Source organism: Tenrec ecaudatus, chromosome 9 (genome assembly GCF_050624435.1).
Source record: "Tenrec ecaudatus isolate mTenEca1 chromosome 9, mTenEca1.hap1, whole genome shotgun sequence".
Taxonomy (NCBI): Eukaryota; Metazoa; Chordata; class Mammalia; order Afrosoricida; family Tenrecidae; genus Tenrec; species Tenrec ecaudatus.
In genome coordinates this window covers 65,559,619-65,586,663 of record NC_134538.1, presented here as the reverse complement: position 1 = coordinate 65,586,663, position 27,045 = coordinate 65,559,619, and the positions used below count along the sequence as shown (strand labels likewise).

Here is a 27,045-nt window from a genome sequence, read left to right as displayed (position 1 = left end):
CCCTGAAAATGATGCCCTCTCTTTCTTGGTGATGCAATAGGGTAAGCATTGGACTTCTGAGCTGGGACTTCATCTCAAGATTGGCAGTTCAAACCTACCAGTCACCCCTTGGGAGAAAAATGAGACCATCTGCTCCTGTAAAGACCCACAGTCTTGAAAACCCTTCATAAGGTCATCATGAGTTGGAATTGACTTGATGACAATGTTTGTTTGTTTGTTTGTTTGTTTGTTTGTTTCATTTGTTTGGCTGGGTGGTTTAGTTCCAACCATTTCTATTCTGGCCATTATTTCCTTATAATCTCATTCTGAAGTGATGACATCTCTCTGGGGAAAAAAATGTTCTCATCAAGTGCTCTTTTCCCAAGGGTCTGCAATGGGGGGTGGGGGGTGAGGGTACAAGAGCCTCTTACCAATCTTAAACCAAATTGCTTGAATTGCCAGATCATTACCAGAAAGACAGGAAAATTCAAAAATTACAGTCCTGCAAAACTGTGGTGCACGAGCTCTGCCTCTCCCTGCCCTGCGCATCAGAGAACGCTATTACTACAAGAACCAGACTGAAGGCTGCTTCGGGCAGTAAAATTCCCTCAGTGACTGCCTGCCATGGTGGTGGGATGTTAATAGCTGGGAGGAGAAAACAGAATCTCTGCTCAGTTCTCTAGTTTTAAAAGAAGCCCACATCTATTAACATGATTTTCTGCTACTCAAAATAAACAAATCAACAAAGGCTCTCGAGGGGAGAATGAAATGGAGTCTTCTGTTTCCTTTTATTATTGAAAAACGGGAGTCCTATAAGCTGCATAAAGCAAAGGAATCTGTCTTGTTTTATTTTGGGGTTTTTTTGACACTTGTATAAAGTAACAGTAAATATTATAGCTAGACATATTGTCTCACCTATTTCCGATGATATCTCTATCTTCACAATGTATCTACTCACTGAGCTGAAGGGAAATGATACTATGGGTGTTTCCAATGTGCTCCAACTGGCACCAATAATATCCTAGAGCCTCTTCAATTCTTTCTGTGAGTAATCAGGACATTTTGCCAACTTTCTTTTCAGTACTATTTATCTATTTTTAATCAAATGGATACGGTGTCCACTTTGCATTTGACATCTGGTAGTTTCAAATAAAACTTTATTGTGGTTGGTTGTTATTGAATAAGCTTCTATTAATGGGGATCACAAGAGAAAATCACATGAATCTGGAAAAAAGGATTGGCCATGGGGTTCAGAGACAGATGGCACACATGTCATCAATACAAGGAAAATCTTTATGGAGCCTGTAGGATACTAAAGGAATCTTAAGAGAGAGAAATTGATCTTCAATAGGCGATTGGGTAAGTGAACTATGGCACAATAAAATTTTTGAAAGGAGCATAATTCAGTGGTAACTATTCAACAATGAAGAAACCTGGATTAAATTTAATGGATGGCACAGCAAAGGAAGACAATGTAAAAGAACAACATAATGTATGACCCTAACTACAAGACATTCTGGAAAACACGAAACTGTAGAGAGGGTGACCAGATGCTCTTTGTCAGGGTCAAGGTTGAGAAAAAGGAGAGATGGATAAATGGGGGCTAGGGCATTTTCAGAGCAGTGAGTCAAACATCATTGCACTTGTGCAACACGAAAGCTGACCCCTAATTTAAACCATGGATGTTAGTTAATAATAATGGGTTAGTTAATAATAATATATTGGGTCATCAATTGCAACAAATGTACCACAAGGATGCAAGTTAAGTGAGAGCTTTAAAATAGTTGTGCAAAAATTCCATTGTGTTTTCATTATATCTTTCCATGAACTTTTTGAAACCCTTTGTTTTAATAATAGAGGAAACACTGTGCAGTGAATGATGGGATATATGAAACTCTATACTTTTGATTTGATCTTCTACAAAACTAAAACTGCTGTAAATTCTCTAGAAACTATAAAGATGGAAATTGCTTTTATAAATGGATATTGTTGAGAGCAATGGGACTTCCATGACCATGGAATAAGATGAGGTTGCATGGAGATCTGAGACAAATACAAGGCATATTAATCTTCAGGAATGGTGCATTATCCTGCAAAAGGATGGGGTTAGGGCTTAAAAATCAGAAAAGGATCCTGCAATCACATATTTTTGGTGCATTTTCTGAGCAGAGTCTAAGTTAATTAGAGGATGCTAGGGCAACAGCATCAAAGTTTGAGGCAGTGAGGTACACTGTTGGCATAAAAATGGGGAGGGGAGCCGAGACGTGTAGTACTTGACAAATAATGCAAGAAAAAGGAAAGATAGGTCAATTCTTTGGATTCTAGGACTCTGGAGCCAGAGAGGGGAAAAGTTATTGTTGGACGAGGGCCCGAGATTTTGATCTCCTGTTCCTAATGAATTTTGTTTCCATCAGCATAACGATGGTTGGTTTGGACCTCGGCGGTGATGAGTATTGTTTTAGACATTAAGTTTGAAGTGCTGGTGATAAACTCAGGTGGGAATGTTCAAGAGGCAGTTAGAAATATGGGAAAGAATATCTGGAGAGAGACCAAGACTAGAAACATAAATTTAAGATAAATGTTTATGTAGATTGTTACTGAAGCCAAGAGGGTGTACAATAAAAATTTTTAAAAAGATGACCAAGGAAAGAGCATCAAGGAACATTTACATCACTGTGTGTTTTAAAAAAGGGGGGGGGGGCGTTGCAGACCAGTGAAGGAGACAAAAGCAGAGAACCCACAGACAAGCACATCGCAGTGGCAAGGGGCCAGGAGAAGCAGCTCCTTGGAGGCAGTGAGTGCAATAGACTACAAACAGATGAAGATTTTCTTTCTCTACTGCACCTCCCTTGCCAGCTCCAATGCCAATGTTCTCCTTTTGTTCCTCATAAATTACCAAAAACAGAGTAAAATTGCCTCCTGGGTTGCCAGGGCTGTAATCTTTACAAAATCAAACTCCTACATCTTTTTCCCATTGAGGTACTTAGAGGTTCAAACCACCAAAGATTCTTTTGAACTGATGAGCACTTAACCACAGGACCACTCTGTACCACTGGCACCGGTTGCTCTCAAGTTCATTGTGACTCGTGGTTATGCCAGTAGTATCAGAGGAGAAACGAGCTCCCTTGGGTTTAAATAAATAGATCACCAGTCCTTTCCTCTGAGTGCCTCTAGGTGAACTAGAAATGTTCTAGTTACAATCATGGGACACACAACAAATAATCATTGAATTTCAATCAGCAGTTGAGCTCATTAACCATTTACACAAACAAGAGACTTCATGGGACTATAATAGGCCCATTTTATAGGTTTCAGCCTGCTCTTTCCTGACTGATAAATCTACAGTAGTTCCCCATTGCCAATGGCAGAAAAATTCTATAATTGAATCTGATATTTAGGCTCAAATATTATACCTCCATTCATTAACTCAATCTATTCTGCTTGACTTTCTTTTCATTTGTCTCCAATATTTTCTTAGAACCAATTCTGAACTCTCACTGTCAAAATAAAAACCATGTACATTTGTCTAAAATCCCTATATTATTTTTATCCAGTTTCCTCAGTTTTCAGTTCCCAATGTCTTCCTCCTTGCCAAGACAAATATTAGGCCAACATGGAAATTAAAATACACCCTCTTTGTTTCATTCTTTTCTTGTACAGTTTATAGATATTCTAGTCTGAGAGTCTATTATTGTATTAAAAGTTTAATGCAATATTCTTAAATATAGAAAAACTTTTTATATCTCTGTCCACTAGTAAATTGAACATTAAAAAACTGCCATTAAGTCAATATAGGGTTTATGAAACTATACATTTTTACAGAAATATAGTTTCATCTTTCTCCCACAGAGAGGCTGATGGATTTGAACTGTCAACCCTAGAGCCAGCAGCTTAATACCTTGCCCACAGAACCACCAGTGTTCTTTCTGTACCCTAACAGTGTTTAGGAAAAATGGGACACACAGAAAATAGTCACATGGACAATGGGTTATTTGACATATCCACCTTTTAAGATGACGTAAACTAGTGTGCTCATGATTACCTAAAAATAATCTGTGTGTCCCCCTCCCCCTCTGCAAAATATGCCCTGTTACCTACTGTGGCACTTTTGTGGATTCATTCATTTAGGTTATAAAGGCTTTGCTGAAGTACTGTCCAATAAGGTAGTCATTAGCCACATGTGATTGCCGTATAAGATATTGCAGATATAGAATATTTCTATTTTCATAGAATGTTCTAGTGGACGGTGCCATTTTTATGCTGTCAACAGCTCCCTATACAATGCAAAAGCTCTTTGAAGGAGAAAAAATCTTATCTGCTACACCTTGAGGAGGCTCAAAAAGAACCCATAAATAGGGAACCCAAATTAAGAGTGCAAAAACTGAGAGTCAACGGTTGAAGAGCAACCATTGGGGAAACACAGCTGAAGCAACTTGTAAGCCTACGACATGTGTTTTACGATAGTGTTTCCTTATCTAGGAGTAAGTTACCTTGCAGGGGAGAGGGGAGAAGGAAGCATTCATTTTTGTCTTTAATTTCACCCCATGCACCCATGAGGAGCAATATTGTCTCTATCATTTCTTTGAAAAGGTGACATCTCTCCTTAAAAGGGGATCTTCAGTTTTTCAATCAAGTTTCTCTAGAACAGTGGTTCTCAACCTGTGGGTCCTAACCCCTTTGGGATTTGAGTTAAAGTGTATTGTACCAACCTGGCTAATAAACACATGTGGGGTTAATTGAAGGGCGGAGAGAGAAATGGCTCAATGAGCCTCTTCTTTCTAGTTCTCAGGTCTCTTGCTTTCTGATGGTGGAACCAGAGTGTGGCTGCCTTAGCCAGTTCCCTGCTTCAGCTGGCAAGGCTCACTTCCTGCAAGACATCCCTGAGGAGAAGCCACATGGACCTACCATGATGCAGCCCTGGGTGCTGGAGCAGCCGTGTGGAGACCCCTGCCAGAGCTGAGATGCTTACATGTTCACTGACTCGGCTTTCCTCCTGCAGTTGGTGTCATAGTGTGTGTTTTGTGAGATGAAGGAGGACTTTGGATTGGTGTCAGACATATGGGTTAATGTTGGATTTGTGGGGTTGGGCAGCACTGGGTTGGGATGCTTTCTTGATGTGCACTTACCCTTTATCAAAAACTCCCTCTTATACATGAGTTCCTGTGGATTTGTTTCTCTAATGTACCCAGACTAACTCAGGGGTCAAATAACCTTTTCACAGGGTTCACCCAATTCATAATAGTAGCAAAATTACAGTTATGAAGTAGCAACGAAAATAATTTTATAGTTGGGTCACCACACCATGAGGAATTGTATTAAAGTGTCACAAGCACTAGAGAGGTTGAGAGCCACTGACCTAGAGAAACACAATCAATTATTTATATAAGCAAATATATATGTATGTATCTCTGTGTGCATATATGCATACATACAGAGAGAGATGTATGTATATATGAAAAGAGAGCTTTACTTCAAGGAATTGTCTTAAAATATTGAAAGGCAGTGTGTTAGACAAGGTTCTCTAGAGAAACAAAACCTGAATGCTAATAATTATATATATATATATATATATATATATATATACAGAGAGATATATAACATAAGAAATAGTTAATTAAATTATAAAGTAGTAAAAATGGCTCAATGCAACTCACTCCCATGAGACAGTTGTGTGACACTGGCAGTCCTTCAAGTCTCCGGGCAGTCCTCTGTAGAGCAATTCAGGCTATCCAAGCACAGGCAGCAAACAGCAAGGCAGGTCACCAACAGTCAGCCAGATGACAGGGTCCGACAGACCCCAGCTCAAGAGATGTAAATTCCAATGGTGTGGCAAAGCAGGTCTTGAAGGAACCTCAAATTACAGCAACACAGTCCACGGGTTAGGTGTACCACAGGTAGTGTAACTTGCAAACTGAGGCAAAGAACAAGCAAGGCAGCTACACACTGGTCTGATGATCAAAGAGCAAGAGACAAGAAAGGCGAGGCTCGCCAAGCCATTTATCTCTCCGCCCTTCAATTAATCCCACATGTGTTCATTGGCCAGGTTGACACAATAAACTAACTACCTCAGGCAGGAAAATCAAATCTGTAAATCAGTGGATGGGCTGGATACTCCTATAGGCTTGTGCCCCAAAGTCCATAGGAAGAATGTGGAGACTAAAATTCTGTCCCAAACTATTGATTTATTTTCTAGAGGTGGTACTCATCATAAGGAAACCCACTTTCAATGGAATACTTCATACTGTTCTATGGAAGACACCTTCCATATGATGTATAGTAGTTTACATGATGGGACAGCCACTGAGCTAATGTTTGACCAAACAATAAGGAATCATCACCTAGCCAAGTTGACATATAAAATCAATCATCGTGTCATTGTAAACTTGAAGATGTACTCTCAAGGGAAATTGGGACGAAGAGGAGATTAAAAGAATGAAATTCCTTCTGAACTCTCTAGAAGCTTTGATCGGCAACTGTTCTCTACCCATGACCGATGGTGAAACCCCTGTGGAGGACATGTATCGGAAAACATAGCTCCCCTTACAACCTCTTGAATAATTGGAATTCAATATGATAATCTCTTGTTAAAATCAGAAGTTATTTAGTCAATAAGCCTTTGACTTTGACTGATGGGTACAGACCTTTTGCAGGGAGCAGTCTTGGTTCTATGAAACAGAAAGTATGCTGGAGATTTAAATACACAGTCTTTGAATGATTCTGATTTCTTGTCTGTCTGCTTCCTAATAGAACTTTCTGCAAATAAAAGACAAATGGAAAGAATTCTTATTATTACTTTAGGGAAACTGGTTAAAGATATAAAAGCAAGGGAAACAATATAACAGGATTCTCTCACGTGTAATGATTCAGTATCGTGGAAGTTGGTCCATATACTGCCTTAGAATGTGCCAAAAAAGTCTGAAATAGCTGAATAAAAAACAGAAACCCTGGAGATTTATGAGAATATCAGATCCATTCTAGCTTTGGTGAGTTACGTGTAGGGGAGGTACCAAAAAAACAAAACAAACAAAAACAGAATTTTTTTTCAATACTATGTATTTACATTTTTAAAATAAAATAACTTTATCACCTTCAAAGTATTCCCCATTACACTTAATACAGTTGTCAAATCTTTTATTCCATTCTTGGAAACATTTTTCATACTCATCTGATTAGGTGGCTGACACTACCTCCCTTGTTTTTCCTTCACCTCTTCTACTTAGTCAAATCACTGCCCTTTCAGGTCCCTCTTCATCCACAGAAATAAAGACGTTTCACAGAGCAAGGCCAGAGGAGTAAATGAGTGAGGCAAGAGAGGAATGTTGTTTTTTGCCAAAAGCTGGTGCACTGAGATAGCCGTGTGAGAAGGTACATTGTTGTAGTGACAAAACCTGTCCACTGTCTGTCACAAATCAGGCCTTTTGTGTCATATACTGTTATGCAATCTTTCCAGACTCTCTAAATAGAAAGCTTGATTAAATATCTGACCTGGTAGAATGAACTTCAAATGCGCTATGAGTCAATTTTCATCCATTCGGGAAGTTGAAGGTCGTCTAGAATGAGGTTTGTCACCTATCAACATTTCATCTGTTTTGAAATGAGAAAACCACTCCTACACTTGAGTTTTTCCCATAGTGCTGTCCTTGTAAGCTGTGTTCAACATCACAATAGTTTCTGCGGCATTTGTCTTCAAGCAAGAAACAAAATTTCACAGTCGCTGCCATTCTCTTAAATTGGCTATCACAAGAAACGAGGTTCAAGGGAAACTGCTTTCACCAAAAATTTCACTGTGACCAGAGAGAACCTTCCCAGGCAATGTCACTGGATGCACTCACTCAGAGTGAGTTGCTCTATACTCGCCTAGCAAGAAAAAATATGTACTGTGAAAGCTCTGCCCGGTGGAGCCTTTGTCTGCTTTGGGGGAGGGGGGATCCCCATATACATTGGAGAAGTATAGATTCAGAGAGAATTAGCAAATTATTTGCAGAGGTCTCAGGAACATGGGTGTTTCTAAGGTGATCACAGCCAAGGCTCTTTTTTTTTTTTTTCAAGAAATCCTCCATTACATTTAAGGAGAACAAAGATTCTTTGACTCTAGGCTTTCAGAAAAGGTAAATAATAGAGTTTCTGGAAGAGGATCTTCACAGATTTTTTTTTTTCATATAGCCTACTTGGTCTAGTTTTAAGAGGGCCAAATTGAGCAACATTCTGGGCTTACATTTCTAAAATTTTGAAGCCCAATCATTATCAGCAGCAACAGCAACAATAGCAATCCTTGGAAACTTGTTAGATATGCAAATGTTTGACTTCACCACATGTGATGGTTGCATAATCTGGTGCCAATTTGAGATTATTAAGAGTGAATGGGGTGGAGTTTAGCCTGTCAATCAGGTCACAGCTTGAGGACCTCATTTGGAAGTGCCACAGAGATAAATATCTCACTGGAGGCCAGATATACACAGACATGCTGCTTCTTTTCCTGTTGACAAGCCACATGGAACCAGGTTCTTAGAGCTGGAGGAGCCACATGGAGACCCATGCCAGCCCTAAAGAACCTTCCACCACCACTAGATCCACAAGACTTTCCACCCACTGGCCTGTGACCTTCCTGCATTCAGCATCATCGCATGTGTTGTGTAAGTCTGAAGACGGAATTATAAACTGGTATCGGACATATGGGCCAGTATCAGACTTATGCACTTGCTCTGGACTGGGCTAGGATATATTCTTAATATACAGTTACTCTTTGATATGAAGTTCTCTATTACAAACATATGAGTGTCTATGAATTTCTTTCTCTAGTCAATGAACACACCCCAGATTTATGCATATATGGTAGAATGAACTAGGAAGGTGGGGCCCAACCATCTGACGCACTTTAGCAAGCCCTCAACATAGGTCTCATATACAGTTTAGAACCCATTTTCCTGGAAAATTAAATTTGGACTCCTGCCTTTCACCTTCCCTCTGTCTTTTTACCTCCTTCTCATCCTTCGTCAATCACTTCCCAAATCCCAACCCCTAGAATTTCTTCAATTCATACAGGAAGTAGTATTGGCAAAATAAAAAGGATCTTAGAATTTGTCAAAGAATGCATGATTATTGATAGAAAAAGGAGGAATCAAACCGAAAAAGCCTTCTTCCCAATCATCATCAGGTATAGGAGTATACAGTTCACTCTACAGTGTAGAGGTTGCAGAAGCAGGCTCTCAAGGCAGAAGCCTAGAGTCAAATCTAAGCTCTACCATTTACTAGTCATGTGACATCATGCAAGGCATTTTACCTTGCTGTACAAACATTCTCATCTGTACAATGCAGACAAAAGTACATTAACTCCTGGGGTTAACATAAGATTCAATGAGGAAATATGAAAAGTGTTTTTAGTCATGTCCAATATAAACTCTAACAACCTTATCATTTAAAATTAAGTAACACCATTTACTATAGGTGACTTTGTTTATTCAACGAATCATTGGATTGAAATTTAAGGTTCTGAAATGGTCTTCTACCAGCATGAAGCAGCGAACCAACAGAGAGGTCTGTGGCGTTGGCCCCAATCCCAGCTCAAAAGACCCTCTCCCCAGAAGAATGCACTACAGAGGACACCACTGAAGATACAGCTTGGGGAGAGGGATGGGTCTGCTCAGAACACACAGGAGAAAATTAAGAGAGAAGGAGAAAGACAGAAAGTGGACCACATCCTGGTCCACCAAGCCCCCTGCCAATATTCCTGCTCAGAGCAGTCAATTCCCAGAGAGGAACATAGGGCTGGCCCCACCATGAGACACAGTGTCCCCTTGCTGACCCATAGTGCTATGAGGGAAAATACTGGTGACACAGTACGGGAATTGTGCCCAGTCTGACCCTTCCACACCAGAGAAAAAGGAAAAAGTGCAACAGAGCAGCAAGGGGAACAAAGCAATGAAGTTCCCAAGGAATCCCAAAAATAGACTTCAGGGGCAGAGCTTGGCACCTCATCACACTCGATAGGAAAGCATTCATAAACATCAAAAGACAGTCCTGGAACTATTTATAGGCCTTTTTTTTTCATGCCTATCTATATAAGACAGGCAGGATAAACAATCCCGAGGAGGAAACAATAGGACCGATGGTTGGTGGGGTCTCAGGGAGGGAAGAGGGGAAGGTGTGGGAAAGAAAGAAGGGACCCAACAAACCCAGGGACAAGGGAACAACAAATGATCTAAAACTGATTACAAGTAGGGCATAGAATGCTTGCTGGGGGTTGATTAAGTGCAATGTAGCCAAGAGGAATTACTGAAATATGAATGAAGGTGGAACATGATAGTGGGGCCACAAGGAAGTAAAAGAAAACAGAGAAAAGAACTAAGAGGCAAATAACTTTTATAGAGGTATTAATACGGGCATGTACATATGTAAATATATTTATCTATAATGATAGGGAAATAGATCTATGAATATATATTTATATGCTAAGTACTAAGGTAGCAAATGGACATTGGGTCTCTACTCAAGTACTCCCTCAACACAAGAACACTTTGTTCAAATAACCCGGCATTCCATGATGCTCACCTTTCCAACATGATCACTGAATACAAAGAAGGTGCATAAGCAAATGTGGTGAAGAAAGCTGATGGTGCCCGACTAGCAAAAGATATAGCATATGGAATCTTAAGTGCTTGAAGATAAACAAGCAGTCATCAAGCATAGAAGCAACAAAGCCCACATGGAAGAAGCACAGCAGTCTGTGTGATCACGAGCTGTCGACAGGATCAAGGATCAGGCATCAGAAGACCCAAAACAAAGAGCCATTTCTATACAAATGAGGGGAGTTAGAATGCAGACCCAAAACCCATCTGTAGACAATTGGACATCCCATCCCAGAAGCGTCACAAGGAAGGGACGAGCCAGCCAGGGTGCAATCTAACACTGATGAAACATATAATATTCCTCTAGTTCTTTAATGCTCCTCGCCCCCCTCCCCACTATCATGCCCCTTGTTCTACATTACAAATCTGAGCAGACTGGAGCATGTACACTGGTCCAGAGAAGAACTCTTGACACACAGAATCCAAGACAGATAAACCCCTCAGGAACAATAATGAAAGCAGTGATACCATGAGGGTAGGGGGAGGGTGGGGGGAGAAAAGGGGAATTGATCCCAATGATTAACATATAATCCCCCCCCCCCGCAGCATGACAAACAACAGAAATATGGGTGACGGGATACAGCAGACAATGTAAGATATGAAAATAATAACAATTTATAAGTTATCAAGGACTCATGAGGGTGGGATGGGGAGGGAGGGAAAAAATGAGGAGCTGATACCAAGGGCTCAAGTAGAAAGACAATGTTTTGAAAACGAAGATGGCAGAATATGTATAAACGTGCTTGACACAATGGATGTATGAATTGTTTTAAGAGCTTTAAGAACCCCCAATTAAGTGATTAAAAAAAGAAAACAAATATTATATATTTATATATGTATGAATGTGTGTGTGTATATATGTATAACATATATTATAGGCCTGAGATATATATATATATATATATAAAACAAAGAGCCTGGATTATACTTAAAATTCAAAGCAGTTCCAGTTCAACTGACTCCAATCCATAGTGCCCTTATGGATACATGGATATCAGGGCAGAGCTGTGCTGGTGTGTCACTCTGGCTGGTGTCAGTCAGCCTTTTCTTTCAGGGCACCTCTTGGCTGACTTGTATCATCGCCCTTTCGGTTGGTGACAGAATGTGTTCATCATTTGCATCCTGCAGAACTCCAGATATCCAAGACTCTTCTTAAAAATCATGACTACTTCCTCTCCCCTGACTCCCCAGAGCCTTGTCCGGAGAGCAGAGACACGCCCTCCCTAGAGGTTCCTCAGGGAAAGTGGCCCCTCTGTGGCAGCCACAGGTGAGCCAAACCTGCGTGGCACTCCAAAGTCTGCTGTGAGGCTGGGCAGATTTATAAGATCGCACTAAAGACACTCCGAAAGGGAGGGCGCAAGAACAAAGAGGTGGCACCTGGACAGCCAAGGAGACCGCAGAGTAGGCAGCTCTAGGTGGCTCTGCTCCAGGCTCACTTCTGAGAGGAGCCTGTGACTCCTGAGTCTCTAAGGTCCTGGGCAGGGCTGTAATCTGAGTGGGGCCAGGGCAGGGACACTATCAAAGAGCTCAAGCTGTGCGGGGCAGTTCCCTGCTGCATCAGTTTTCTTTAGGTCCCCCTGGGGATCAACCAGCGAAATCAGATGGAAGTGAGAGAGGGAACAACAGATTTGGGGATACTTTGGTTTCTGATCAATTGTTCTGAAAATGAGTTACCTGACAGTGACTGAGAAAACAGCCCTGACATCACCAGTGTTCTTGAAAATGAGAGGCTGTATTCTCAGGGGAGCTTTCTCCTTTGCTCCCCCCGCCCTCCAGTTTCTCCCCCTCCTTCTACTCCCATTCCCCTTTCAGCCAAGATTTGGATTGGGGGATGTAATCATATTTTGCACAAACTTATGAGTAAATGCTCTTGGTTTCTTCTCTATAAAGACACATTTCCAGAAATATTCTATTTTGTACTTTCTTGGATCTCATGCCACTTAGCATAGAGTTTCTTCCAAGCCTCTTTGAAAGGCATTCTAATTACACAGGAGCAAATAGCTGAACTTGGACTAAGGCGTCTTGTGAAAGGCTATGGACAGGAATCCTAGCATTAACAGAAGCATTTGGGACAAATCACTTCTACATCCTCCTAGCTGGTAAATATTTCCTTAAAATTGGGATTCCTCTGTATCAGGTTATCTTTGTGTATATACCGATCTGCACCTCCTCAGCAAAATTGCTCTGATAAAAAGATAGGAAGTCAGCTCCCTTCTCCAATTCCCTACCAAATATAAATTTTACAGCCTAGCTAGTCCCATTCATTTTGTTATGGTTCTGGCAGGAACATTAGTGTCTGGAAAAATAAATTATTTAAAAACCAGTCTGAAACGGAGTCAACACAGCATCAAAACCACCTATAAATATGCCACTATATAACACACTGTTTAAACCATTTCCTTAGAAATGTGTTCAGTCACACAATTTAATTTTCCCTTACTTATACACTGATGTGCAGATCAATTAAATTCATATCACCTCACTTATGAAAATTAACATCCTGGAACCTCTTGAGCCAATTAGAAGCCTCAAGACACAGTGGATTACTCATGAGGCTGCTAACTGCAAGGTCATCGGTTTGAAACCAACAGCAGCACCAGAGAAAAAAATATGAAATTTTCTATTCCTATAAAGATTTACAGTCTGGGAAACACACAGGGGCAGTTCTAGTTGGCTTTAAGGGTCACTTTGAGTTGTAATCCATTCAATATCTGTGAGGTTTGGTTGTTTTCTGGAAGATATCATTGATTGCTGTAATAACCCTTGCCCACAACTTCCTCCCCCATGCCCTGCCGTGGCACACACACGTCACACACATGCATGCATGTGCACACACACACATACACACACCAATTAGAAACATCTTAAAATTACTTAGCCACACCATCCATTCCAAACCCAACTGAAAACAACTTACTGTGGACTCTTCTAGCTGCCTTGCCCCTAAATACCTTTCACTGACAAGGAAGATAAATTTTACTGCCTAAAGTTCTCCATAATCTATCCAATGATTTCAAATATCCCCACTGTCTTCTTTTCCCTCAGTGATGCAAATTGTATTGCCTTTGGCTGCGAATCCAAATGACAGAGATTCGAGTCTACCCAGTGGCACTTCCCAAGAAAGGCCTGGAGATCGACTCCTGAGAAAAGCAGCCCTTGAAGGCCTCACATGTCACAGCTCTAAATTGACATACATGAGATGCCCCTTGTCAAGTCAGTATGGACCCCATACTGACATTGCTTTGCTTTTGCTTTGTGTATGTGTGTCTCTTTTTGCTACATAAAACAGACATCTCTGTTTACCCATGATAATTCCAGTATGTCAGTATGTCACCAGTAGTAAAATTATTAATAGCAGCCTCTGTAGTCTCAGGAGGGGCCTGGGACCTGTGTTAAATTATAAGGTCACCATACTCTTGGTCCAACTCCATTCTTCTAACCTTCAGACAAATTTCAACCTTCTCTCAAATCAGTACTGGGTGATGGCGTGCTTCCAGAAGGATATTTATGTCATTATCATTCATACTGTCTTCTGATACATTGCACATATTTAATTTTCAAAAGCCTTGGGACTTTCTGAGAAAATAGAAGCATAGGTGTAGAGTTAGCAGGACGCATTTATTAAATGTACATATGTGGAAGACTCCACAATTTTCTTCGCACACAGAACCTTTGTGACAGTCCCAGAGATGTGCAAATGTGTGTGTGTGTGTTGCTGTTGTCTGCTGCTTTGTTTTCTTGTTTTCACTCCTTTGACACTCCCACTATCGTCCTACACAGTCCACCCCAAACTGCACCCCACCCCCATACACTGCTATTGAGGAAAAATCTTTTAAAATAATTATCAAGATTGGCTGCCTACTGTGATCAAATCCATTAGATAATAGCTAAACTCTACACTTCATTTCAGTTGGTGCACAATGTTTTACTTTCCCCCCCACCCCCCACTCTCCTTTCCTCTCTCCAGTGTTCTCAGGGATATAAAGCCATAATTGTCTGGGGGAAACCGGAGGCGCTCTCGGAGGACCTGCTCAATGTCGGTAAGCACAGGCAGAAGGCGGGGAGGTATCTCAGGCAGCACCCACATGGAGAAACAGTGATGGGAAAGGAGAGGTTGGAAGAGCTACTAACAAAAAAAAAATCTTTTCCAAAAGCTGTTTTTCACTGTAGGTGATTACCCTCTATGGAATGTTCATAAAGGAAAATGTTAAGATACTCAATACTAAAATGAAGATTCAAAGTCATTCATGACGCTAAGATCCAAGGGGTTGAGGATGAGGGGGGTGGGGTGGGAATCACAGTTAAAATGTTAGTGTATCTCCTTTCTGTCTTTTGAAATAAATGGAGACACACCATTTCATGCTCTGTAGTCTCTAAAAGGGGTATCATAGCAAGTAAATACATTTACATTTTTCCTTTCAACTTGTACAGGGCCGGGGGAATTCCCATTGCGGATGAGCATTACTTTACAACAGGGTTTTTGGATAGATTTCTTTGGGGTTCTACAGGTCTATGAAAAGATGTGGTCTCCCAAATCTTGAAGCAGAACCAGGAAATTGGAATAAGGCTGTGGGGGCAGGAGTGGGAGGCACAAAATTCAAGATAGGTGCTTTTGAAGATCTTGGGTAATTTCAATGTATAACCCACATTCTTATTTTAAGAACAAATATTAGAAACCATGTCTAATAAATGCATATCATTCCATGCATAGAGTTTACTTTATACAGTTTACTTTTTCTTATAGTTTATTTTATTTTATTCAATATAACCAGTTCCTTATTGTGAGACATTTGTTTCTGAATTAACTACACCAAAGATTTAAGTATTTTTAGAGCTATTAATAATATTGACTTTCTGTACTCTGGAATGTTGCAACACTTAATACAGGGCAAAAATGCCCACTTCTTTTACTCATATATATTTGTAAACTACAAAATAAGTTTACCAATTCAACAGATGAATAATGACTTTATACTATATATAAATTTACATGAAACTTTTCTCTAGTAGGCTTTATAATTCCCTGTGTTTATTGACTATTTAGATTTTTCACACTTGAATTCTACTGTGAATTTGTTTTCCTCATTAATTTGTAAGTTCTATATGTTTGTTAAGGATAGTAATATTTCTCATGTGATTGTGGCATGTATTTCCAACCCACTTATTTTGCCCTCTAATTTTGCTGCTAGATTTGATGTGAAGAATTGTGGCTTATATATAATCAAATATAGCAACATTATTCTTTGCAATTCCTTCCCTTTGAAGATCTCTGTGATAGTTAGGTTTTATATCAACTTGGGTGGGCCAGGATTGTCCCCTGATCTCATCTAACATAGCGTGGCCAGCTCCGTGATGGGATCTTCTATGAAGCAGCCAAAGAGTTGTGGGAAGAATAGGGTAGCATGCCATTTCCTTCATCTGGTCACAGCCTAGATACACATTTGCTTCTTCAACTGCATCTGGATACTGCATCTGGTTCCTCCATCTCCTGTCATATTGCCTGTCAATCCCAGACTCTAAGGAAGACAGTTCACCTTAGATTCGTTCAACTCTGCATCCAGATGACTATGGTCTTCCTGATGCATCTTCCTCCTTCCCGTTCATCAGCCTCTGAAGCTACATGTGTGAGAAGCCTTTAGCTTGCATTTGGCCTAGGTCTTGAACTGGACTGGATTTGCCTGCTTCTTCAACTGTGTGAGCCATTTCCTGATATAAATCTATTTCTATAGAGAGACACATGCAAGCATCGCTGATTTTCCTCTTCAGAGAATGCAGCCTCACATGGTCCCTCACTTGCCTTGGTCAGATAAATAAATGCTTTCTCACAGTTCTTCTATTTGGTATTTTATAATTCATCTGAGATCTTTGTGTATTCTTTATGGCCAGAGATCCTGTTTATTTTTTCCAAAATGATTTGTCGTATTTTCTAGAACCATTTTACTACTTAATCAATTTATTAATGATTTTTATGAGCAAAATATGGAGTGATGCATGAAGCATCTAAAGAAAATGGAAGGAATAGACAGAGATACTCTGACAAAAATAGCTCAACATTTAGCCGTGTTATAAATCACGATATTTTTAAAAACAAATAAAAAACAAAAGCAGCAGCATTCAAAGAAGAAGTTCAAGCTTCACTGAAGACATTGGTGAAAAACAAAACCCCAGGACTGGAGAGAGAGCCAATTGAAGTGTTTTCACACCTAGGCAGCCATAGCAATGGAAATATACAGTCCTCTTTGCCAAGAAGTTTAGAAGACAGATACCTGGTTGGTCACCTAGAAATGATGTACACTCATGCTCATGCCAAAGAGAGATGATTCAGTAGAGCGTAGGAGTAATTAAACATGATCCATAACATAGGGGACCTGGTGGTACAGCAAGTGACCTGTGAGACTGTTAATCCAGCAGCAGCAGGCCACTCTGGGTGAGAATGAACTTGATGGTAGTGAGTTTGGAGGTTTTGAATCATTAATATCCCATGCAAATAAAGTGTTGCTAAAGATTTTACATACCAATTTGAGTAGTATATTGATAAGAAAATTCAAGAAATGTGAGGTAGATTTAAAAGAGAAGAAATGAGGGATACCATTGTTGATACAAGATGGAGCTTGGTGGCAAACAGAGAATACTAGAAAGATGTTTACCTCTGTTAAATAGTCATTCAAAGGCACCAGACTGTGTGAATCATAAATAAATATATATATAAATAACATTGTGAAGAATGGAAATTCCAGACATTTAAATATGTTCATATGGAACCTGTACCTAGACTTAGAGAAAATCCTTCAAACAGAGCAAGGTGATGGTGCCTGGTTTAAATGTGTTTGTGTGTGTGTGTGTGTGTGTGTGTGTGTGTTATACTTTCATCAAACTAATTCAGTCTATATTCTCAACAAATAATATGTGAAACTAATGTATAGGAAAAATAACAAGCATCAGCATTGAAATAAGACAGATTCACAGACAGACAGACACACACACACACAGAGAAAGACTCATTAACACCCTATGATACACACATGAAGACTTCCTTTCAAAAAAAAATGGGGTTTACAGAACTAACTATGAAAACTTAATACTAAACCTTCAATATGAATACACCTCAACAGAACACAATGATCCTCACAATAATGCAATATCAGGAAAAAAGAATTGAAGTTGTCAAGAATTTGATTTTACTTGGATCTACAACCAATGCCCATGTAAGCAAGTCAGGAAATCAAACAAATTATTGTATTAGGGAAACCTGCTGCAAAAGATTGGTTGAAAAGGTTGAAAAACAAAGATATCACTTTGAAACTATGGTAACTACATAACCTGGTGTCAATTTGGGACTTGAGAGGATTAAGAGTGAAGGGGTGGAGTCTAGTCTGTCAAGCGGATCATAGCCAATGAGGCCTCTGTGTGGGCAGGACCTTCTGAGAATTCTGGGAAATCTGGTATTCCTTCTTGAAGGCGGGAGACAATCTCTCTCTCTCTCTCTGTCTCTCTCTCTCTCTCTGTCTCTCTCTCTCTCTGTCTCTCTCTCTCTCTCTCTCTCTCTCTGCTCATTGTGAGACATCTCTGAGGACAAGACACATGGCACTACGCTAGTAGACCCCATGCCCTGGGAACTGGAGACACCTGCAGCGCTAAGATGCTTACAGCACCACTGGATACAAAGACTTCCCACCCACTGCCCTGTTATCGTCCTACATTCGGCGTCATTGCATGTGTTTCATGAGTCTGAAGAGGACTTTATAGATTGGTATCAGACATATGGATTAAAATCAGACTGAGGGGCTTGGACTGGGTTGCGATTCTTTCTTAATGAACAATTACCCTTTATATAAAACGCTTTCTTATACACATATGAGTTTCTATGGATTTGTTTCTCTAGTCTACCCAGACTGACACAAAGACTAAGATGATCCTCACTCCAGCCAGGGTATTTTCAAGCACCTCATATGCTTGTAAATGTTGGATAATGAATAAAGAAGACCAAAAGAATTGATATATTTGAGCTATGGCTTTGGGGAAGAATATTAAACATGCTATGGAATGTCAAAGAAGGGCCATATCTATCTGTAGAATGATCCTTAGAAAAGAGGATGGAGAGACTTGATCTCACAGGCTTTGGACATGTCATCAGAAGGGCTCATTCCCTGGAGAGTGACACCAGGATGGTAGAGAATCAATAAAACAGAGAAGACCCTCAAAGAGAAGAATTAACATGGTGGTTAGAACAATGGTCTCATGCATAGGAACAAATGGGAGGATGGCACAGGGCCAGGTCGGAGTTTAATCTGTTGTACATGGGGTCATTTTGAGTTGGAATCCATCAGCACTTAATAACAATTCAAATCTCATTCATCTAAAGTGTTTAGATGAATAATTTTCACTGTTTCTTCATCTGCTCTATGGAATGAATGTCTTCTGATACTGTGAAAATAATTGTAGCTTCATGCTGCATTTTAATATGAAAAGTGAATTCTTCCCTCATTTGTTTTCTTTCAACATTTTCTAATTTGGAATCATTTTATCAACTGAGAGTTTAGTAGACATTGCATGGAATTTATTTTTTAAATTATGTATGTTTGATAATTGATTTTCCTATAACTTTTAATTCAATCAAATCATATTTTTCTATCACTAATTGGAGGTTTTTGGTGTGGGTATGTGTTTTGTATATCAGTAGTAATTAATTAATTTTGATACATTACTTAAACTTTTTCAAATATTGTTTGTTTTATTCAATATCATTTTGAACTAAGGAATAGAAAAAGATAATAGAAAAAATAGGGGAAAAGAGCAATTTATTTCTGTATACCAACACCTTTATAAATTATCATTAATTTCAATAATTTCCCATGTGTTTACTTAGGTTTTCTAGGTAGAAAACTATCGATAATAAGTAGTAAATAAAATATTACAATTAATAAATAGTAATTATCTCCATCTTCCCAAGCATCATAGTTCTTATTATTTTTATCTTTTCTTTTTTTGCATAAGTAAAACCTTTGTAAGAGTCACTCATAAAAGTGGTCATTAAAAGCATTCTTTTCTGGACTTTAATAAGATTTTCTTTACTTATCTACTTTTAGCATGATTGACTTTATGTTTGTGATAGTTATAACATTTGAAAATTTATATTAAGGACTTATGTCTAATCATGCTGATGAATCAGTCTTAGTTTTACAATTATATTTATATATGTGCATATGTGTGTGTTTTTAAATGCATACTTATAGAAAAAAAACTCAATGTCATTGAGTCAATTTCAAGTCTTAGTGACCATACGGGACCGGAGTAGAGCTGCCTGAGACGTTAAATCTTTACACAATTAGAAAGTCTTATCTTTCTCCCTTGGAGTGGCTGGTGGTTTCCACCTGCTGATTTCGAGGTTGGTAGCTCACACACACACACACACACACACACACACATATGCACATAATGTTTAATAATAGTATTGAATTTAATTCTTTATTTTATTTTCAACTACTTTTGAAGCTATACAAAAGTTGAACAATAGTACAAAATGTTTCCATATATTCTTAACTTAGTCTTCTTCAATGTTAATATCTTGCATAATGATAATATATTTGCCAGGAAATTAATATTGGCACAATGCCTTTAAGTAAATTACAGATTTTATTCACATTTCACTAGGTTTCCATTTGTTTTTACTTTAGTGTCTTTGATTTCACTGTTCCAATATCCATATTCCAATATTCATATTAAAATGATTTTATCTTACACCACTACAGGTGGGGCTATAGAAGTGGGAACAGGACCATAGTTGGGGCTTATACATTATGTTAGAGAGAAGAGCTCACAAGGTTGGCTCAGAGCCCTTCAGCCAAAGCAGCCAAGGTTTGTTCCCCTTCTGCAGTCCGACCTATACAGATCTGCCTCAAATCAGGGCATAACTTGAGATTATGCAAGCAAATACAGTGATCCCCATCAAGGACACACCCAGCCAAAGCCTGAAGGAAACTTTCCTAATCCACTTTCCAATGCATCCTGCCTGAGGGCAAACATGTCAACATCCCTGGTGAATGGTCAGAAGGAATTCAATGGAGGCTCAATCCACTGGAGACTACAAATGGATTTGGGACTTTCTCTGTTACCCAAAGCCTTCTGCAAACCAGGTTCTGATAAATTAAGCTTTAACACAGTAATGACAGGCATTTCTGATTGGCCAAATTACGTTTCCTCATCTCCCTTTCACAACTTCCCTTTCTGTAATTTCCATAAGATAAGAACGGTTCTCATCCATCTGAAATCTTTCTAGTTACATTTCCTCAAGGAATAAGGATATCTCAGGAGATTGTGGAATTCCTTACAGTATTGTATTGAGAAAATTAATGATACTAATAACTAGGTTACAAATCGCTATGCCTATTAAGTGATTTCTGAACAAAATGTCAACAAAATTGAAGGCAGACTTAATGTAATGTAATGATCTGATGTTAGACCATTAGGAGTATAACTTGGAAAGAGTTCAAAGAATTGTGGCATTTCCACAGCAAACGTCCTAAGTACTATTTATGTGAGATTTGTTTGAAGGTTATAGACTATCACAAAGATAAACAGGAAAAGGACCCTTATTAAATTCTAGTAATTAAAGATTATCCATCCATAGCTTTAGGAAATCAGCTACATCTAACTTATGAGATGCAGTTATAATATTTTGCTTTAATTTTTAATTATAAAATGTATAGTATTTATCTCCATAGCCTTATGTCTGCTATTAATTGTATTAATAATTCACAGTCAAATTAACATTTTAAAATTGAATTTTTCAGTTATTCAAATATTAAGAACTGTATATTAAAATTAATTATTCAGGCAAAGTATAATGAAAACAAGCATTTGAAGAAGAATAGGAAAGAGGGAAAATCTGTAGATTTTCAATGTCAAAAAACTGGATGGCTTAGAAAGCACCAAAAATTAGTGTAACCAAGGACATTTGTTTTGAATAGATAGTTTCCAATGGGGCAGTATCAGCAGAACAAGCTGGGATGGCTCTCTGAAGAGAAGACGGGTTCTATAGTTAAGTGTTGTGCTAACTTCTCAAGTGATAATATCAAAGAACAGAGCATGTTACAGAAACAGTCCAAAGACATCCGGAAACAATGCCAGATGCTGCAGTTTCTGTTTCTAGTAGCTGGCAACCTCGATAATTTCCCCAAAATCCAATACCTAAGAGTAAAACACTATTCTCTAATTCAATTACTATTAATTAACCTGAAAGGAATTCCAAGGAAGTAGTCCCATCAGGTTCAAAAACGACACCGAGGGGGAGATACCCAATTTCAAGAACCCAGGAGTCTGTATTCCAGTAGAATCAAAACAATTTTGTCAATGCTGTTGTTCGGTGCAATTTCGTCATTTCTGACCCATAGCGACCTCTTGCACAAGAGAACAAATCATTGCCTTTGTGGCGCCACCCTCACAATTGTTCCTATGACGATCCCATTGTTGCACCCACTGTGTCCGTCCATCTGCTGGAGGGCCTTCCTCTCCATTGCTGCCACTCCGCCCTGCCTAATAGGATGGGCTTCTCCAGGGACCAGTCTCTCTTGACAACATGTCCAAAGTTGGTAAGAAAATCATGGCTCTTCTGGCTGTGTTTGTTCCAGTTTTTCCTTTTAGTCATACATGGTACTTCAAACAATATCTTTCTACTCCCATACACAGTTGCTGTCTTGGGAAGTCCACAGTGGGTCGCTGTGAACCAGCATTGCCTGATGGCATGAGTTCAGGTTTAGGTTTTGGTCTTTGAATATTCTGCAGCACCGTAATTCAAAGGCATCAATTCTCTTTCAGTCTTCTTTAGTCAATGTCTGACTTTCATATGCAGTAGGCAATGGAAAACAACATGACTTGGGACCAGCATACCTTGGTCCTCAAAGTGAAATCTTTGCTTTTCAATAGACCTTGAAGAGGTCTTGTGCAGCTGATTTACCCAATGGAACATATCTTTGGATCTCTTGCCTGCTGCTTCCATGAGCATTGATTATAAATCCAAGCAAAACAAAATCCTTGACAACTTCAAGCTTTTCTCCATTTATCATGCCATTGCCTATGAATCCAGATGTGAGGATTTTGGTCTTTACATAGAGGTGTAAACACATTGAAGGCTGCAGTCCTTGATCTTCATTAACAAGTGCTTAAAATCCTTCTCACTTTAATGCAAGCAAAGTGGTGCCATCTGCAAATTGTAGGTTGTTAATAAGCCTTCCTCTGATCTTCATGCCACCTTCTTCTTCATATAACCCAGCTTCTCTGATCATCTGCTTAGCAGATAGGGTAAATGATTATGGTGAGAGGACCTAACCTTGTTGTGCACCTTTCTTGATTTTAAACCACACAGTATTCCTTTGTCCATTCACACAATTGCCTCTGGAGGCATGTGCAAATTCCAAATGAACACAAGAAGTGTTCTGGACTTCCCATTTTGTCATTTGTAAGAAATATTTTTATTTACTTTTAAATTTATGATAAATAGTCATCAAATTGTTATGGTATTTCATTGGATAATATTAAAATCTAATTTTATTTTTAAATTTCAACATGTATGCTTTAGAAGTTACATTACTTTCGGTGATTTTCAATGTATTAGAGCTAAATTATGAGCACCTGGTTTGCAAAAAAGACTATGGATTGCAATGAAAGCCCCAAATCCGTTTCCAGAGACCCCTCCTGCATTAAGCCTCCATTAGATTCCTTCTGTCCATTGGCCAGGGATGCGCATGGGAGAGTGGATTAGGAAAGTGCCCCTTAGGGCTTGGCTGGGTGCATATTTGATGGAGATTGTGGAGACTCCCTGAGCTTTAACTGGGGGCTCTCTGGGGTGCTGCAGGACACTGTGTCCTTATGATGTTTTCCCACATTCCAAGATGCCCAAAGTACACTGAGAACACAGTTGCATTTCTTAAGATAAGATTTGTCCCAAGAAACTGTTTGTGCTTAGAGCAGCTTTATCACAATGTTACTGTTACGCTGTGTGTGCTACGCACCCTTGCCTCAATATATGTAAAACTGAACTTTGGAAATAAAATTGGCCTGTGGCACATCGGTCCACTGGCCACTCTTTTTCTTCAGGCCGTCACTCATTGCAGGTCCATACCGCTGGACGGTAAGAGATCACTGTACTTGAGTCACATGGTCAGTGAGTAATGCCTGCCTTGACTGTCTTGGTCAAAGGGCCCTGAACCAATCTTGTACACTTCTCTTCTGTCTTACATAATGTACTAGGGGTACCTAAAAAGAAACCGATTTTTTATTCAAGGCTATATATGTAAGTTGGTTTTTTTTTACAAAACAATCTTATCACCTTCAAAGTATGCGCCAATACTGTTAATACATTTATCAAATCTTCTACTCCATTCTTGGAAACATTTTTCAAACTCATCTGCTTGGAAGGCTGATAACACCTCCCTCGTTTTTTTCTTCACCTCTTTTATGTCTTCAAATCGCTGTCCTTTCATGTCCTCATCATTCGTGGAAACAAAAAGAAGTTGCATGGAGTAAGGTCAGGTGAGTAAGGTGCATGGGGCAAGAGGAGCCTGCTGTTTTTTGCCAAAATCTGGCACACTGAGATGGCTGCCTGAGCCGGTGCATTGTTTGGTAACAAAATGATTCTCCCCATCTGCCACAAATCAGGCCTTTTTTGTTACACACTGTTAAGCAATCTTTTCAGAACCTCTAAATAGAAAGCTTGATTAACAGTCTCACCTGGTGGAATGAACTTCACATGCATTATCCCTCTCACTTCAAAAAACCGAATGAGCATCAGTTTGTTTGTTTGTTTGTTTGTTTGTTTGTTTGTTTTGGGGGGGAGTTACCCCTTCCGACCTGTCTCAATCATGGCCTGTTCTCAATTTTGCAATCTTACCTATAACTATGATATATTGATCTGCCATAAATTATGCTTTTATGAGTTGTTGTGCCCTCCCAGGCCTTTTTCAAGTCCATGAATCTCAGTAAAACCTTCCTTATGATTTTGTGCTAATGGTCCCCCTCAAGCAGATGTTGTGCTTTTATCTTTCTTGTCTATCCTGTTTAACACTGAATAGTTAGGTATTACCCCATAGCTTGATGCTGCCTTCTCTACTCAATTTATAGGTTGTCTCTCTAGATTTCCAAGGATTTCAATGGCCAGCTTAAGAACATACAGCAAGTAGATGCTTGCATTCAAATTCATTCCAGTTGATTCTAAACTCTTGCTTAAAATGTTTGCTGTACTACTTTCCTTTTTTCTTTGTGAGACTGCCCATCTGAAAGCCATCAGAATTTTTCTATTTCTATTATTTTAGTTACTAACTAAAGTGAGAAAATAAAAATTCTAAAAACAAATCATTTTCCATTTATCTTGGCTTTTCCAGTGTAGGATTTTTACTTCATTAATTTCTCTCATCACCTCCAACATTGTTATGTCAACAGAGTTTTATACTTTTGTATGTCTATCAATACTTAAAATTCAATGTTTAGAATGTTATAACCCCATGATATATGTTAGGAAAAATTTCCAGGTGGCACAAATAGCTGAGCACTCTGTTTCTAACCAAAAGTTTGGCAATTTAAATCCACTCAAGAGCAAATCAGAAGAAATATTTGGCCATCTACTTCTCAAAAATTAGATCTATTGAAATCTTGATGGAGCACACAGATTCAGATGGGGTCTCTTTCAGTCAGAATCATCTCAATGACAATTGGTTTATGTGTTAAGAAAATATCTTTCTCATGGACTGGCCAGGTCAAATAATAAGATAAATTAAGCAAAGTCTTACCAATAGTACAGTGGAATTTTCTTCAGCCTGAGTCAGTCAACATATTGGCTAGAAAATCTCCTTAACATTTTTAAATTTAAAAAATAATAAATTTATACTAATTTCATATAAAATAGAGCTTTAATATTTAGGGGGTATTTTACTCACTGGGAGTTTAAATTTTATTGGCAATTTTTGCTTTATCATCTTATTTTAACCAGCTCCTAAGAGGACAGTTTTTATCACTTAACAGGAATTAGCTTCTAATACCTGGCCCAGGCCTCCTGGACATTCCGATTAGTATGCAAATTGATTTCCCTGATCAAGATGGACAAAAAGATATCATTTCTCCTACAAGTTGGAAAAATTACTTTTCATGATTTAAGCTCCACTTATTACATTGACTTATAAGCAAGTTTGCATGCATGGCCCATGACTTTTAGTTTTGGGAATGTGTCTCTTATAATCACATGTACACATTTGGGGCTTGGTAAAATAAAACATCATACAAATTATCCTTTGATTGTCAATGCATGAGTATTTAGATTGAAATAAAATAATTATAATCTGTATGTTTTTTGTTAATTTAGAAACAGTTCATTCAACTGTTGTTCACAAGACAAACTAAGCCAAGAAGCCGATTTGGTGTGTTGTTTTCCTGGTTACTAGACCAAAAAGTTGGCCAAGGCTAAAAAGCTAAGCCTAAATCTCACTTCAAAGAATTAGAGTTCCATTAAATTCAGATACTTAAAATTATTTTCTCCCTTGCCTCGGTCATAGTGTACATCCTACCTTTCTTATCATCTCAGATCCTGGTCAGGGTGGTAGGCATTGAGGCTTTGATCATCTAGTACTATGATGTTGGATCTGGAGCCTACCTTTCCTCCCATAAATTTGATATGTGATGTTGTTTATGAGCAAAGAAATAAGCCTTAGAACATGATCAAGTGCAATAGAGTTGAGCTCAAGCCTAACTCAGAAGATTTGGAAGAAAGGATATCATTGCTGACCTCAGATGGATCTACCAAAAAAATAAATCCTTCTGTGTTTTATTGACTGTGTGGATCAGAATAAACTAGGGATAACATTAAGGACAATTAGAATTCCAGAACTTTTCACTTTACTCATAGGGAGTCCGTACGTAGACATTCAGTTGTTACAGAAGCAATTTTTTTAAAGAAGAAGATGGGCAGGCATTACAGAGGCAGGCAAATGAACAGGACTATGGACACTGTGTGGTTTACCATGAATGGTGTGTGTAAGGGGTGTATTCTTCCCACATAGTTACTCAATCTATCGGCTGAGCACGTAATCGGAGAAGCTGTACTATATAAAGAAAAGTGTGGCATCAGGATAAGGAGAAGACTTGGTAACAAGATTTATTAAAAAGACTTAGGCAGATGACATGACTTTGCTTGTTGAAAGGAAGGGCTCGAAGCACTTGTCGACAAAAATCAAAGACTGCAGCCTTCAGTATGGATTACACTCCAATGTAAAGAAAACAAAAATCACCACAACTCAGCCATAGGTGTGAGGGGACTTCAAATAATTCGTGGGAAAATGAAATTAAAAGATAGTGGAATTCTCCATGAATTTTGAAGTACTTTGTATGTATGTCTTATACCCATGAGCAGGAGCCCAGTTCATATATGCATGGGTTTATTCTACACAAACATGCCTAA

General features: G+C 38.9%; 1 long non-coding RNA gene across 1 annotated transcript in view; it reads right to left on the bottom strand.

Moving 5' to 3' along the window:
* The window catches only part of LOC142456386 (uncharacterized), a 34,406-nt gene that overhangs the window by 4,920 nt on the left and 2,441 nt on the right, over positions 1 to 27,045 (bottom strand). The window contains exons 2-3 of the long non-coding RNA XR_012786068.1: positions 6,621 to 6,732; positions 5,634 to 5,830 (exon numbers count right to left, since the gene is read on the bottom strand). This is a non-coding gene — a long non-coding RNA (uncharacterized LOC142456386). The remainder of the gene's footprint in view (positions 1 to 5,633; positions 5,831 to 6,620; positions 6,733 to 27,045) is intronic.